Genomic DNA, 17,765 nt, shown 5'->3' on the forward strand with positions numbered 1-17,765 from the left:
CTCCTCCGCAGAAAACATCATATACAGAAACATGAGCAAACTGTGGTTTGAATCCCTTCCGCCCTTTCAGAAATTATTAAGCATCCACCTATGAGAAGTCATGTTTCTAATCACTTTTATGTTCCCTTGACCAAGCTCTTTTCCCAATATCTTTGTCATTTAACACTGAATACTAACGAAGCCTGACTTTGTTAGAAGTGTTCTTCCTTCATCTTATTTCTTTTTACCCTTGAGGTGCATTTGTGCATCACCTTTGACATTAGTGCATGCAACCCCATACAAGTGCAACCCATTTTAGAAAATTTTGTCCTTAGGTGGCTCTACTCAGCTTTCCAGATGCTGTTTTACAGATACTCTGAATGGATACAGAGGTTAGCTGGGCCTTTAAAATTTGGCACGAACAAAACACATTTATGAGAACTCTGGCATATAGTGTAACGTACAATATATGTCTAAGTATTTAAAGCATATACTACAGAATGAGACATTTTACTAGCTGGAATCACATAATTTAACTTGTGGCAATGACCTCCTGCAGTGCAACATATTTTTTGTGTGTGCATAGACATTACATGGAAGGAAAAACCATACTACAGGCAGCTCTAACAAGACCCAGGTATTCAATGAAATTCAATTCCTCTTTTCTGCAGCACTCCTTTTACCACTGAATAGCTTCTTTTTTTTTTTCTTTTTTTTTTTTTTAACCTGCTCTCCTGAGCTCTCTTTCTTGCAGAGTTCAGGTCTATGATGCTGATGCCTTTCCTGACACATCCATCCTACACTGATCGTAAAGAGTAAGAGGCTGACAGATAATGTCAAACAGCTTTCCATGAGAGCTTGGATTATGCAAGTACAGTTTGATCTCTGCAATGGTTCAGAACCACTCAGATGCACATTGTGCACTGGTGCCAAAAGTTTGTCTCCAGGCTACTAGGAGAGATATTTAAGGCACTGTGATGTTTAAACAGAAAAAATATGTCTTTTATTAATCATATTTGCACAACTGATCAGGAAAATTCATTTCTTATGTTTTCAGAATTAATTTTGTGGAGCAAAGTGAAGTCAGATTAACCTATAGACCTAAGCAAAACTATGGCTTCTTTGTTTCAGGCTGGAGAAATGCCAAATCACATTATAGCATACTTTACTGGTAAGGTTATATCTTAGGAAAACCCCAACAGTCTTTGAGAAGGAACCAATACCTAACGGAGTTAACGGCTGGGTATACAGCTCTAGCTTGTACTAGTTCCAGATTCTTACATTATAAACCACACAGCTATCAGTTTTATTGTCACTGTGATTTCAGATAGCTGCATATATCACAGAGACACTATGGTAATACTTTTGATGAATTAAAAGGCCATTTTTTTCCCAGACAGTCTATGCATAGAGATGGGGAGAAAATATTCTAAGTCAGTCTGTTGGAAGGCATCAGCTTCTATTTTTCCAATGTGCATCACTTGCTTTTCTATTGCTTTTTGATTCTCCAGGAATTTTTGTTTCTCTTTTCCACTGTCTTTTAATGTGATTAACCTGAATTTATTGCATATGAATTTTATCCAGACATATGTTTTCTAGCTAACAGTCCATTGCTTACTGTATGTAAAGTAACTGGGGCAAAATTTTGAAATATGCTGAGCTATTTGGCATTTTTAGGATGTATTTACTTACCTAATGAATTTTTTCAGAGGTGCTGAGAAACTGCAGTGCCTACTGAATTTGTGGGAAATTTGTTTGCTCAGCATGTCTAAAAACTGGATATTAATTAACATTTTATTGATTTTTAAACTATCTACATGTTCAGACAGTAGCATAAAATTCTAATGAGTTTAGTTTTCTGGCTGTTTTCAATTGCTCTAAAAAATAACAGCAAGCAGATGTCGTGATAAGGAAGTTGTTGCTTTTAATGTAAATGCATACTCTACATCTCTTTTAACCCTGATTATGTTTAATTGCTTAAACAAAATTTATTTTACACAAGGTATCCAAACAAGATAACATGTAAGAACTTAAAAATGATTTTTTTTTAACTACACTTTCCAGTCAGAATGGCTAACCAAACCTATGTCTTCATTGCCAAGTACAACAACTCTTCCTTCTAGCTGTCATCTGCCCACTTTCAGGAAAAGGCAGAGGAAATAGGTGTTTCCTGCATACCCTGCCAATCTCAGTGATATCAAAGGCATTGATTTTATATCCAGTGAGGTCTATGTGGAACCAGTGGAGCCAAGGCCTTAATTTCCTTAAAAAATAGATAGCTATGTAATTTTCTATTTGTTTACATAGTGAAAGAGAAACCACAAGGTTTTTTTTCATGGCATCATCACACAGTATTACACTTTCTTTACACAGCAAAACTATCTGATTTTTTGAATAAGGTATCCAAGGTCTAAGGCAAACCTTCAGTTTGATGTCCATTTTGGACCACTGGCCTTGGTCCATTTTGTTTGTGTTTTATGTAGGAAAGTCTTCTTCCTCTGCATATGAGTATAATCATACCTTAGCCCCATTTCGTTAAACCTCATTTCAAATAATGTGGAAGCATAAGCAATGCTGTGGATGTAGAAGGCATGTGTATACCATACTATTGAATTTTCTAACTATTGCAAGGTTCACAGTTAATCAGAAATAGGTGGAACTACTATATTTGAGTCCAGATTGTTAGTCTGAACATCTGGAAGTCTGAATATATTTGCTTTTGATTATCCCATACCTAGTTCCAGGAAGGTTTGATCCCACAAAGCATTGAATTCCATTCACTTGCAATGAAATCAGGAGCTACCAGTCGGTTGGGATCTCTCATTTTTACCTTGTCCTTGAGAATCAGCCAAATGATTTGCAATAGAAGTCTGTTTCCAGAAGAAAAAAACCCCAAACACGCAGCCATCCATTTCAATGAATATTTTCATATCCAAACAATAAAAGCATCAGGCTTAAGTATCAAATTTAAAGCTGTCATGTTACTAGCCAAAAGAGATGTTAGCGTTTCACATAATCTAATGTGTACATTTAGGCAGTTTCATGGTTCACAGAGTTCCCCCTGTTTCTTTTTGATTTGGGATCCATTCCAGCCTCTGTCACTGGGACCCAGAATTTATTTGGCTATAAAGGCTCCGCAGCAATGTAGGCTGTGATGTGTAGAACCTTGGGATACTCGTGTCATTCTGGGTGATCCAGGAAGAAAAACCTCTAAAGCTCTAAATGTACAGTGGACTTTTAAGGCCCATAAATTGGCTGTAGGAAAGAGCTCAAGAAGGAATTATTAATAAGAAGTTTGAAAGCCTCCCTTCTCAGCATTTTCAAACCAACATAAACACGAATTCTGACTTATTTCTCAGCAATACAAAACATTAACAGCTCTGAACAGTAAAAATAACTAAGTCTATCTTTTTCCTTCTCCACAGTACTTCCAAATCCTTCTGTTAATTTTCTACTCTCTGTCACAGACATATTTTTATATTTTTTGTTATTTCTTTGTCTCAGCTCTGTGGATAAGGGAAATGATCCAATTACCTTGAGGAGAGGATTTCTAATAAAAATTTATAAAGAAATGGTTAGTGGCTTCACTCTCGCTTTTCCTTTTTTTCCCCTTTCTCTATTGTTGGTCACGAAAGAAATGCTAACATTGACATGAACATTTCTGTATGTAAATATAAGCAAAGCAAGGGAAAGAAAAATTTTATACTGTTTCCTGCAAAAACCATTATTGGATCAGACATGCTAGTAGTTGTATCTGGCCAGAGTTTTTCTCAGATCACTCTGTTGGACCAGATGTGGATTCATCCAAAAGGGGACATTAAGGGATTTGGTCCTAGAACTCTCAGCAGATTAGAGACACTAATGGGAAAGACTGCTCCTGTGGCTTCCAGCTCCTCCACCCCCAGGCAGCTGAGCTCCCCTTCCCTGATTGTTCCTGCTCCTGAGAGGGTTTTGGAAAATATTCTTCCATCAGAAGAAGGGTCAATGCAAAAATAAATGCAGTCTTTAGTTTCAAACTGCACAGACATCTGGATACATCTGAACATGATTGCTGGATGAGATATTACGTGTTTCTTGGCACTACTTCTTCCTTGTCTCCAGTGTTTTCTCCTCCTCGTCACTCACTGACTGATCCCTTGATGTACAGGTAAATGCAATCACAGTTTGTCCCATTTAAACTTTTCTGCCAATATTTAGGAGTAAGAAAAGAGCATTCTCATGTTCATGTATGAGTCAATGGACCTGAACTTTTTGCAGAGTTATTTTCGTGTTCTTATCTTTTCTCTGTTCCTGTGGTAGATTTCTGTCCAGATGTCTGTCCAGCAGAAGGTCTTCCTCACTGATTTTTTTTTCCTCAAAATCCTGCTCTTCTGCAAGGCTTGCATAATGCTCAGAAAGGGCTTCCTAGTGGGTGTGACACATGTGATGTTCAGGTTTATTTATTCTTTTCTGATGATTCATTAACAGATTGAATTTCTATATAAGTTTTTCCATGAATGTAACTTTTTATTGATTTAATTTATGAATTAATAAAGCCATTGCTGTTGTCAAAAGAACATGAAATAATGTCATCAAATTTTTTGTATTTTTGTCATTAATTTTCTACATTGACTAAAACAATTTCAGAATTTTTATGAAGTGACCCATCTTTTGGACAGTGTTTTTGCACGCTTGACAGTTTCACTTGGTCATTTCAAGAAAAACCTTAAAGAGTTACTGTTAAACCTAAATTTTGGAAATGGTACTGCAATGAAAAAAGGAATAGCCAATGAAAATATTCTAGAAAGTTTAAAAATGACTCAATAATCAAATATAATACTTCATCTACTAAGAGTTTGATCATCCTTAATCTCTTCTCATAATGAAGATATAATCCCTGTGAAGCCCCACTTGCATAACTTCAGAGCTTTTCAAGACCTGGTAAGAAAGTTAGCTGAGTTGTTCCATAACTGTGATAAAATAGTGCCCTCTGGATGTTCCCTTCTACTCTCATAGGCTTGAGAAACAAAGTCCTGGTACATTCAGTGCTTGTAGAGGAAGCCTGTCGGAGGACTATTCTGTGGCTAAAGCTTTCCTGTCTTCCAGTGAAGTTGTCTTTTTTCTCTAAAAAATATCCCTATTTGGTAGGTTTCCAGATTCTGGAGAGCCCAAGGTGGTTGGCCACTTTTTGAAAAGGAAGGAAAGGAATGCAGTTCCTGAATTTTCCATTAAAGATTTAAAATTTTCTTTCCATGAGAAATGTCAACACTTTTTAAAAATTTCATTTTAGAAAGAAATAGTTTTCATGTTTCAGACTTTTCCAAGGAAGGAGAATTCCAGTTCCTGCTCTTATCTGATTTTGAGTATGTTTATCCACCGAAAAATTCTTGACTTCATTTTAACCCAAGATTGCTATCTATTTTGGGGACCTGTGCAGCATCCTTCACTGCATCTGTTTAGTTTAACAGAAATAAAATAGATGGTAATTCAGGCCTGCATTTCTGGCTTTTATGTAATAAGGAAAGAATGCTTAAATCCATGATGAATTCCTACCGTTTTGTTTGGAGCAGTTATTCCCTGCAATAAGTACATATTGCAGGCAGAGGAAAATAATTTGATTCTAAGATAAAAGATACGAAGCCAATAGCCATCAGACACAACAGCTAAGAGAGAATCGTAACAGGCAGAAGGAGGTTAATGCACAGAAAGTAATGAATTCTCTTATAGGCAGTTTTAAGTAGGCTGCACTGAGGGGTTGTATAGTCTAGTTGTAAATACTAGGCTGGATGATTGAAATTCCTACTGTAAGTGCTTTATATATAAATGTTTAGTTTCTTACCAGCAGAATGAAAAAGGTCTGGTTTTTGGTGGCATCTGAAATAAAAAGCAACTGCCTGATGTTCCGGGAGCTGCCTTCCACCAGACAGTTTATAACCACTGCCTCAGTTCTGCAAGGCTCAGAACTTTTTGAATCCTCAAGGGCATCCAGAAATTAAATTTGCCATTTGTAAGTATTGTGCACTTGAAAAGTTTACAGATAAAATACTTCATATTTTTTCCCTACCTGCTTGCTTTTCTGTTTGTCGTTCAAGATCTCATAAAACTGTGGTAGAACAATTGTTTTAATTAGTGTAATTTGCATGTACCTTCTCAAAAGAGAAGTATGCTCACAAACTCTTTTGGGTGTTCTTATAAGTTGTCAGGCTCATAAATGAAATACAATAAATTGAGCACATGGGTTTTTCTGGATTTTTGTTTTATTTTAGTCATTGCTGTACAGTCAGCATTCTACACAGGTGTGCTCTGCTGTTAGACTGCACTTCACTACACTGAAACAAGGGGAGGGTTTGGCAGTGCATGAATTACAGCATATAGCATCTGTATGTCTTTGATGAACGTAGAGGAAGAATGGTTTTGCAGGTATTTCTACTGAAACCTCATTAGCATAAATGTCTTGTAAAGGTCTTCTCACACACTTGCATTTATGAATCAGCTGGAAAATTAAGGACTCCACTTGTGCTATGCATTTTGAGGGAGACTATTCTTGATCAAAAAAAGCAGGTCCTAAATTAACAAAACAAAATTCAGTTGGTCTGTTGCTCCCCGTGCTCTTTTGAACTTACTCATCCCTAGGTGCCCTCTGCTTTTTCTGCATTCCAGCCCTCATTTTCTACAGAGGAATGACTTTAGTTTGCTTCATGTTTTAAAGGGAGGATAAGACACAGTAATGCAATGAAAGCAGAACCCAAAAACCCACCCAAACCCAGTTTATGTGGGTTTTACATCTGTTTGATGAGAGACAAAAAAAAAAAGGGAAATCCACAAAATAGTTTGAGTTGTTTTTTTTTAAAGGTATTTGTTAAACACAAAGTAAATACAAAAATCAGATAAACTTACTGCAAGTGGAAAAAATGAAGGAGTCTGTCAGATAAGAGTTCTAGTAAAAGAAGAGGTTTCCTTGGAAAGAGACTTCCTTACTTCTTAATGCAACCATTACCAGCATCATCATCCCTTTCAGTGCCTTCCACTCAGATAATGTGTGTGCCCTAGTATGTAATGAGAAACACAAATGTAATTAAAATACCTTCATTTTTCTTGATGCTAAAGGTACTAAGAAGGGAAAGAGTGGTCTGGGAAGCTGGCTGTTACACTCCACGGTCAGTAGCAGCTTTTCCACTTTTGTAAAGCAGCTTCATCCTTGGAGCTTGAAGGATATCTCACCTGCACAGATCGTAACACAAGACTCATAATTTTCCACGGTCTGTTCTTCAACAGCTAAGCTGGAAGCAAGATCCTTGGAAAATACTCCCAGAATTGATTTGCCCCGAGTCAATTATTTTGAAGCGAGGAGACCATGTGAATGAAGGGAAGATGCCTCATGCTGTCAGCAGAAGACTAAAGTAATCTTCAAATTATACAACTGTGTGTAGTGATGACGCTAATGAGCTCCCTAAAAATGCAGATAGCAAATGCTGTTAATGATTAACTTGTGTTATTGACAGACTAATGTTGAGTTAAAAAATATAATATATTCTGAGTCTTTCATATCATTTCATGATATATGTTTTGAATTTTCAAGGCAATAATAAGTTAAGATAAGACTGTGATTAAACCAGAATTTCTCTGGTTGGAAACAGAGACAGCCTTCCATGTTTTCCAAACAGAACTGTGATTATGGACATAATATAAGTAAGGTTTTAAAACCATTAAGTTTCTAGGCAGTCTTATAGCTTTCTTGTTTACTGGAGATTGCCTATGAAAAAATGACAATGAAAAGTGAAGTCTGCTATTATTTGTCATGCCTACAGCAGCTACTCTATTTGCTGTCAGATCGCATTGTATGCATCGTGCATCCTTTAACAGCACTTAGACATGCTGACATAAAATACAAAGATGATCCAATTACATTTTCTGCAACTGCATCTCATTGTGCTAATGTTTACAAATTAAGGGTGTCTATCAGCCCTTACATGAGACAGAACACAGATAGCAGTTTAAATCCAATGAATTTTATAGTATACACCACTTAAATACAGAAGCAGCCCTAATCGTAAACAGTTGACATGTAGCTCATAAACTAATCTAGTCAATATGAAAATGCAACCATGTAGTGCATACAGAAATCATTCCTCCTTACTGTTAACTTATTAGTGGTCATATTATTTATTTGTGGCAACTTGCTTTTAGTAATTTGTTTACCAAAGATAGTTTAAATGTACAACATTAGTGCTTATCTACTTCCAGAATGACCAGTGTATATTAACATTTTTTTTTCCAAACTGTCCTGCCATGGGTAGCAAACCCTGGAAAATCCAACAAACCTTTACAGAAATTAGAGTATTGGAGGACAGTCTTTTGGAAGGATGCTATTTGTTCATATGTTACAGATGTGTATGAAATATGAGAACCTCAGAGAGTAAAAGAGACTCATACTGGTGTTGCCAACAGTGACCAAGTGGGGTGGCAAAATCTAACCCTATAGGCAGAGTTTTGTTAGATGTAGAATTGCAGTTGAAACCCTTGTGCTCCAATGGGACACACAATATGGGATTTCACTGAAACCCTTTCACTCTAGAAGAAAAACAAGACCTGAGTGGTTCCTAAGTAAAAAGTGCTTTTGCTCCCACCTTGTAGATCCTTGCTGTACTGGATATTCCCTGCTAGTTTCCTGGGGGTTATTGTTCTCATTCTCCCCTCATGGCTACAGCCACTGAGCTGATGGGGCATTCACTTAGCCAGCATCACTGGGGCTGAGACACCAAATCCAGGCTTTTCGCAGCACATCACCATAACGCCTCAGGGTGCGTATCACTTGGGTTGTGAGGTACAGACTCTCTTCATCTATCAAGCTGCACTCCTTTCTGGCAACATTTTCCATTAGCAGTGAATGGCTTGCAGATGACAGTCCTGCTGATTTCCTTGGTCACTGTTGTCTGCCCAGCAGACCTTCTCCGGAGGAATAGGAGGGAGAGTGAGGAGAAATGCCCTGAAGTGCCGTTTGCATGGTAGTGGGGCTGAAAGCACTGAAAGACTCTGTGAGTGACAGTTTCTGTGACCTTTTTCAGCAGCTTTTAAAAACTTTGCACCAGATGCTGGAAGATTTCAGGGGTGATACATTGGGAGAGTTTGTTCCTGTGTTTTTCACTGTTCTTGAAACTGCCTCTTTAAGCAGAGCTAATATTCTACAAGGTTTTTCATAACAAGGAGTCATTAGAGACTCTGTGACAGGTTCAGTGTTTTAGCTGAACAGTTGTTTATGCTTTTCCTGTGATTTCCATGGGAAGTATATGGTGCGCTCTTTTATTTGCCTTTGAAGAGGAAACTGAATTACCTTAGTGTCAAACAGCTCAACTATCCAGGATTAAAGGGAGGGCAGGGACAGGTGACATTACAGTGGGGCTCCACTACAGGCCACCCAACCAGGAAGACTGAGTAGATGAGGCCCTCTATAGACAGATAGGAGCAGTCTCACATTCATAAGCCCTCATCCTCACTGAGGACTTAAACCACCCTGACACCTGTTGCAGGGACTACACAGCAGAGCATAAGCAATCTGGGAGGTTCCTGGAATGTTTAGTGATAACTTCCTTCTCCAAGTGATAGAAAAGCCAACAAGGAGAGGTGTTATGCTGGGCCTTGTTCTCACCAGCAAGGAGGGGCTGGTGGGAAATGTGAAGCTCAAAGGCAGCCTTGGCTGCAGGGACCATGAAATGGTACAGTTCAAAGTCACTACCCCAAACCTCAGCAGAGCAGGCTTTGGCCTCTTCAGGGATCTGCCTGGTAGAATACCATGGGATAAAGCCCTGGGGGGAAGAGGCACCCAAGAAATCTGGTTAATATTCAAGGATCACCCTCTCCAAGCTCAGGAGTGATGCATCCCAGCAAAGAAGTCAGGCAAAAATGCCAGGATGAACAAGGAGTTCCTGGACAAACTCATACACTAAAAGGAAGCTTTAAAAAGGGTGGAAGCAAGGACAGGTAGCCTGGGAGGAATAGAGAGAAATTGTCCAAGCAGCCAGGGATCAGGTTAGGAAAACTAAAGCCCTAATGGAATTAAATCTGGCCAGCGACATCAACGGCAAGAAGAAAAGCTTCTATAGGGACGCTGGTGATAAAAGGAAGACTGGGAAAATGTGGGCCCTCTCTGGAAGCAAATGGGAGCCCTGGTTACCTGGGACATGGACAAGGCTGGAGTACTCAATGACATTTTTGCTTCAATCTTCACCCGCAAGTGCTCAAGCCACACTGCCCAAGTTGTGGAAGGCAAAGGCAGGGACTGCGAGAATGAAAAACTGCCCACTGTAGGAGAAGATCAGGTCTGAGACTATCTAAGGAACCTGAAGGTGCACAACAAGTCCATGGGACCTGATGAGATGCATCTGTGGGTCCTGCAGGAACTCATGGATAAAGTTGCTGAGCTGCTATCCATCATATTCAAGAAGTTGTGGCAGTCTGGTGGAGTTCCCACTGACTGGAAAAGGGGAAGTATAACCCCATTTTTAAAAAGAGAAAAAAGAAAGACCTGGGGAACTACAGGCCAGTCAGTCTTACTTCTGTGTCTAGCAAGATCATCACAGAATCACAGAATCACAGGTTGGAAGGGACCTCAGGGTTCATCTAGTCCAACCTTTCTAGGAAGAGCAGAGTCCAAACAAGACGGCCCAGCACCCTGTCCAGCCGACTCTTGATCATGGATCAGATCCTTCTGGAAACTATGCTAAGGCACGTGGAAAATAAGGTGATTGGTGACAGCCAACATGGCTTCACTAAGGGCAAATAGTGCCTGATAAATTTGGTGCCCTTGTACAATGGGGTTACAGTGTGGGTGGATAAGGGAAGAGCAACTCACTCATTGTGGTGAGTTGACCCTGGTTAGCTGCCAGGTGCCCACCAAAGCTGCTCTATCACTTTCCCTCCTCAGCTGGACAGGGGAGAGAATATATAACGAAAGGCTTGTGAGTCAAGATAAGGACAGCAAAAGATCATTTGCCAACTACTGTCATGTGCAAATCAGACTCAACTTGGGGAAATTAGCTTAATTTTTTACCAGTCAAAACAGAATACGGTAAAGAGAAATAAAGCCAAGTCTTAAAACACCTTCTCTCCACCCCTCCCTTCTTCCTGGGATAAACTTCACTCCCAATTGTCTCTTCCCTCAATGAGCAGCGCAGGGGGATGGGGAATGGGGGTTGTGGTCAGTTCATCACACGTTGTCTCTGTTGCTCCTTCCTCCTCAGGGGGAGGGCTCCTCACACTCTTCTGCTCCAGCATGGTGTCCCATGAACTTCTCCATTGTGGGTCCTTCCCATGGACCACAGTTCTTCACAAAATGCTCCAATGTCAGTCCCTACCACTGGCTGCAGTTCTTCAGGAACAGACTGCTCCAGTGTGGGTCCCCCACAGGGTCACAAGTCCTGCCAGTAAACCTGCTCCAGTGTGGGCTCCTCTTTCCATGGGGCCACAGGTCCTGCCAGGAGCCTGCTCTAGGACAGGCTTCGTACAGGATCACAACCTCCTTTCGGCTCCGGTGTTGGAACCCCCCAGGCTGCAGGTGGATATCTGCTCCACTGTTAACCTCCATGTGCTGCAGGGGCACAGCCTGCCTCACCATGGTCTTCACTACAGGCTGCAGGGGAATCTCCATCTCTGCTCTGGCACCTGGAGCACCTCCTCTCCCTTCTTCACTGACCTTGGTGCCTACAGAGTTGTTCCTCTCACATATTCTTACTCCTGTCACCTGCTGCAGTTGCACAGGTTTTTTTTTCCCCCTTTTAAAATCTGTTATCCCAGAGGAGCTACCACAGTCACTGACTGGCTCTGACTTGGCCAGTGGTAAGTCATCTTGGAGCCAGCTGGCATTGATTCTATCGGACAGGACACGGGGGAAACTTGTAGCGCTTCTCACAGAAGCCACCCCTGTAGCCCCTTCCCCACTACCGAAACCTTGCCATGCAAACCCAATACAGTCATCTACCTGGACACATGCCAAGCATTTGACATTGTCCCTGTGCTGGTTTAGGCTGAGAAAGGGTTAATTCTCTTCACTGCAGTGCCTGTGGTGGTCAGGGACCTTTCCAGCTTCCCGCGCTCTGCCACATGGGCGGGGGGCTGGGAGGGGCGGGGCCACGGCCGGGGCAGCTGACCCCGACTGGCCAGTGGGATGTTCATCCCATACCACGTGACACCATGACCAGTGCATTAACCCGGGCAGTTGGTGCGTGGGGGGCGGCATTTGCGGCCTGGGGACTGGCGGCATTGAGTCAGCGGGCGGTGAGCGGCTGCATCACGTGCTGTTTGTTTCAGTGGTTCATTCCCCTTCCCTCCTCCCCACCCCGGGTTTTCACGTGTCTCATTGTTTTCCTTTCCATTGCATTTTTGTTGTTATTTTAATTATTAAACTGTTCTTATCTCAACCAATGAGTGTTACCCTTCTGATTCTCTCCTCCATCCCACTGGTGGGGGAGTGAGCAAGCAGATGTGTGGGGCTGAGTTGCTGACTAAATCACAACAGTCCCATACAACATATTGTCCCTAAATTGGTGAGGCATGGATTTAACAGATGGACACTCAGTGGATAAGGAATTGGCTGGATGGTTGCACTCAACGGGTTAATGGTTTAATGTCCAAGTGAAGATCAGTGACAAGTGACATCCTTCAGGGGTTGGTATTGGGACCGGCAGAGTTTAAAGTCTTTGTTGGTAGCATGGACCGTGGGATTGGGTGCACCCTCAACAAGCTTGCTGATGACACCAAGCTGTGTGGTGTAGTCGACATGCTGGAGGGAAGGGGTGCCATCCAGAGGGACCTTGATGGGCTGGAGAGGTGGCCCTGTGCGAACCTCAAGAAATTCACCCAGGCCAAGTGCAAGGTCCTGCACGTTGCAAGGTCGGGGCAATCCCAAGCACAAGTACGGAATGGGTGGAGAAGGGACTCAGAGCAGCCCTGAGGAGAAGGCCTTAGGGATGTTGGCTGATGAGAAGCTCAGCATGACCTGGCAATGTGCACCTACAACCCAGAAAGCCAGCTGTATACTGCATCAAAAGAAGCATGACCAACAGGTCAAGGGAGGTGATTCTTCCCCTCTACTCTACTCTCATGAGACCCTACCTGGAGTACTGCATTCAGCTCAGGAGACCCAACCTAAGAAGGACATGGACCTGTTGCAGAGGGTGCAGAGGAGGGCCACAAAGATGATCAGAGGGTTGGAGCACCTCTCCTATGAGGACAGGCTGAGAGAGTTGGGGTTGTTCAGCCTGGAGAAGAGAAGGCTGTGGGGAGACCTTATGACAGCCTTCCAGTACCAGAAGGGGGCCTACATGAAAGCTGGAGAGGGCCTTTTTACAAGGGTGTGTAGTGATATGACAAGGGGTAATGGCTTTAAATAGAAAAAGGGTAAATTTACATTAGATATAAGGAAGAAATTCTTCACCGTGAGGGTGGTGAGGCACTGGAACAGGTTGCCCAGAGAAGCTGTGGATGCCCCATCCCTGGAAGTGTTCAAGGCCAAGTTGTATGAGGCTTTGAGCAACCTGGTCTAGTGGAACGTGTCCCTGTCCATGGCTGGGGGGTTGGAACTAGATGATCTTTAAGGTCCTTTCCAACCCAAACCATTTTATGATTCTATTATTCTATCTGTTTTATTTTTTTTTTATATCTTTATTTTTATTGCCATTAACATGGTTACATATGGGTAACCATATGGCAGGGTGCAAGTATCAGATGGTTGGCCAGAAGTCTGGCATCTGCAGAAATTAGTTTATGAAACCAGGTTTCCAAATGGGAAACTGAATCTTTAGCAAATGAGTAATTATGGAATACAAGGAAATCATAGTTGGACAAATAACCCAATGCTCTTCTCTACCACACAGCACCCCAAACTCACCAGGACATTATGAGAGGTGATGTGTCACTCAGCCTGAGCAAGAGTACCAGGAGTTTGCTGCAGAGAAATTTCTGGGTCTGTCAAAAAGAGTATTAGAAACATTATAGTAGAGTTGACTTCCTGGTGTCACTTCAGTGCCATAGAGTCATAGTCATAAACAGTAGCCCCAAGAGGCCCCAGCCCAATAATAAAGACATTGTTATAATAAACACAGCACAGATGCTCAGAGCTGCTTACAATACACACAGTGGTATGTCCTCTAGTCAGAAGTTTTGCTGCTGTAGGATTGATTTTTTGCAATATCTCGTGCTTATTTTCAGTATCCCAAGGGATGGCTCTTTTCTCCTTTTCTTCCATTGTAAGTTTTCTTTCTGATATTTGTCCTACATTTCTCTATTTTTAGCAACATAATAACAGCAAGAAAAGGTCTCATTACCTGTAGTCAGACTCCGATCTGTATAATTCCTCTTCAATAAATGTTTCCTCTTCATTTTTCGGCCAAGGAGTAAGAAATGCTTAGCTCTTTTAATCATATACTAAACTTTCATCACTCACTCTGTCTTTGCTGCAGGAATGAATCTTCTTTTCTCTTTAGCAGCAGCTTCAGCACTAGCAATAAACCCAAAGGAATTGAGAGAATAGAAAATCCTGCATGGATCCCAGAGCAAGAGTAGCTTTTGATGGACAAAGATGAGGTTCAGAGAGGTGCATGAGGGATTTGCTTTGCTGGAAAGAACATTTCTCACTCCTTTCCCTGCGGCATCTCCAGTTCCCTGCAGAGGTGATTCTCTAGTGACCAACACACAGAGGTGAGGGTTTTGTACCTGCCTATTTTTTGTTGCTCTTCTCTGTATTTCTCTCACTTTTCTAATCTTTTGAACCATACAGGAAATCTGGTTTGCTGTAATATTCCTGGTTTTGAAGAGGAGAAGTAAAAAAATATTCACAGTTCTGACAGAAGTTTGTCCTCAGAGTGTTCTTGAAGCCAAGACTGACTTGATGTTTTCAGACTCATGATGATTCTAGAATAAACTACGTTCTTCCCAGTCACACTTTCTGGATGAAATTATCACATTATCTGAGAATTGCAGTGCTGTCTACCTCTGAATAATGTTGGGAAAACTGTCCTAATTTGAAAGATCTGCTGTGCTCATGGTGTCAAAGTTGTTTACCCTTTGGGTTGTTGGGGTGGAGGCCATCAGGTCTCCCCCAAGCCTGTCCCACCACCTGGAGAGCTAGCTCTCTTGGACACTGGGAAGTGCTGGGTTTACTTACCTTGGGCAGTTTTCACAGTAGCTCTGTGGGTCCTGGATGCCCTGGAGCCCCAGCCCAGAGACAGTACTTCCACTGCAGGGCCAAGGATCTGAAAAGTCAGCTGCAAAGTTTTCAAACCTGCCTTGCAAAATCAGGGGTCAAGGGTTACTGAAACAGGGAAATGTTCCTAGAAAGTTTTGCTACTAACAAAAAAGCAAAGTCCAGGGGAAAATGTCAGAATTTTTTCAGTGTGTTTTGAGATATCTAGAAATGTCCATGTGCAGCTTTCTTCGCTCTATGGTAGTGTGCACTTTTTGCATGTTAGTGTTGGACTGGAGGGGGTGACAATCTAAATAATTTGGGAGACCCGGCTCAAGGTTCATCTTGAAATCTGTCAATTCCTGACATGAAGATGAGCTTGTTTTATGATCAACTACTACAGGAAAGCGCTCATAATAGAAACACCACTTTAGTACTATTTTTCATTATAATGATGTTGTTCTATAATGACAACACCAGTCTGATCAAGCCCAATGTCAGATAGATCTATAAGGTGTTGGATTGGATCCATGAATTATTTCACTCCAATCAAATACTTTTTCTGCTACAAGAATTGGGAAAAAAACACAGGAGATTTTTGGTTTATTAGGAGATAATGCTTTGGGGCTGTTTTATTTCATTGTTGAAGAGGAAAGTTGAAATGTTACTACTTCTACCCATGCCAGATTGCCATTTTCTGCAGCAGTGAAGTAGTGCAAAGGCTGAGAATTCACGCAGTGAGAGATGTTCAGTGATGTGCAGAAATATGCCTCAGTGATAAAGCTGAAAGCAGAGGGCTTTACATGTGGAAGAGATCATGATGGATCAGAAGCTGAACTTTTTGACTTGACAATGTGGTATACTTCCAAAACCAACAAAGGCAAATGTCACTCAGAGCAAATTAACAGGAATATTTAATGCAAGACATAGAAGGCAACTATCTGTCTGCTCAGCACTGATCAGTCATCTGCTGGAGTACACCAGCGCGCTGAAGCACCACATTTAAAAAGTGATGCAAGGGAACTGAAAAAAGCCTAAAGAAAAGCAAACACTATAAGACACTTAAAATGTGGCCTACAAAGAAAGGTTGAATAAACTGGGCTTGTTTCATTCATAAAGGAAAAGACTATGGCTGGATATGTTTACAATTTTCTAATGTATAAAAGATTGGTTGGCTAATGGGAAAAAAAAATGGGATAAATGCAGCACTGCAAATTTGAGTTATATTTTAGTAAAAATTGCCTCTGTAAAGAGATAATCAAGTGCTGGAACAGCTTACAAATGGAGACAATAGACTTCCACATCAGAACAGGTTGTACAGACATCTTCCAGGGATGGTTTGGGTAGGAGTGGAGGACAACCTGGACAATCTTGGACAATTGGACCTGTTGCACCCAGCAGGTCCAGGGTTCAGTGCTCCTGACCAGTGTGACTCTGTCAGGGACTTTACCTGGGAAAAGGGGGTGGAAGAGGGAGAGAGAGCAAAACAAAGGTGGAATGCAGCAAATTCTGTATCTTATCAGCACGTAACAGAAAAAAGCAAATGAGAAAGTCTTATTAGACAACATTCAGCTGAACCTAAAGGGCTGAACCAAGAATCCTGCTCTGCCACAGCCCAGGCCTGCGTCTTGCTACTGCTGCCTCTTCACAGTTATTCTGCTGAAGGAGACAAGAGAAGGAACTGGAAGCTGACTGACCTCTTTATTTGAACCAGTGCTATTTTAATTGAATCCTAATGTCTCCCACACATGTTTGGCAGCTTTCTATGTACCCCCCACCTCCCACGCCCAGCTCTTTTTTCCTTTTGGCCTAGCAGGGAGACTATTTCTACTGGGGAAAAAAAAAAAGAGACTGACACTGGGATGCAGCAGTCTGAATTCAGCTTTTTGTCTGTATCTCTCTGCTCTACTTCATCGAACCTGAAGGTCTGGCCTTGCAGTCCAGGCTCCAGTATAAAGTTGAGAACAAATCTGCAGTGCATCAAATGTCCAGTAAAAAAGAAATGCACAGCATTTATTCCACACTGTTGTGCATGAACATGCAGCTGGGACATTATTAGAAGATTTGGGGATCTGGTTATTCAAGGCTAATTTGTTTGCATGTTCTTTTTAAAACTCAAAGCAGAACTGTGCTACATTCATGAGCTACAGAGTTAAGCAGAGGCCCCATCCTGACTAGCCATATCAACTCTTTCCCCTCCTCAGAGATGAAAGGTAGACACCTCTGACAGATGTATGTAGCTGCCTCCTTAGATTTTTTAGCCTAACTGTAATTCAGGGTAGGAGTGTGATTTTCTACATTACAGTACAACGTATATTTTTTTTCTGAAAATATAGATACCGAAGTGCAGTGATTAAAAAAACCCTTCCTAGCAAGAAAGTGTACATTGTATGAAATATGTAGCATTTGCTAAGTTTAGGAAGAATATAATTCTTACTCAGTTTAGCTGTTAATGGTTAAGAGAATGAAATTCTCTACACAAGGTATACTGTTATCTGTCTTTTTTATTGGACTTTGAACTTTTAACCACTGTAGGTGAAAAAGCTGTTTTATAGAAGCTGTGAAGTTGGAGTTAGCTTCTGATGATGGCACTGCAAGTCAAAGGTTCCCAGACTACTATGTGCATCATTAG

The sequence above is a fragment of the Phalacrocorax aristotelis genome, chromosome 3 (assembly GCF_949628215.1).
Source record: "Phalacrocorax aristotelis chromosome 3, bGulAri2.1, whole genome shotgun sequence".
Taxonomy (NCBI): domain Eukaryota; kingdom Metazoa; phylum Chordata; class Aves; order Suliformes; family Phalacrocoracidae; genus Phalacrocorax; species Phalacrocorax aristotelis.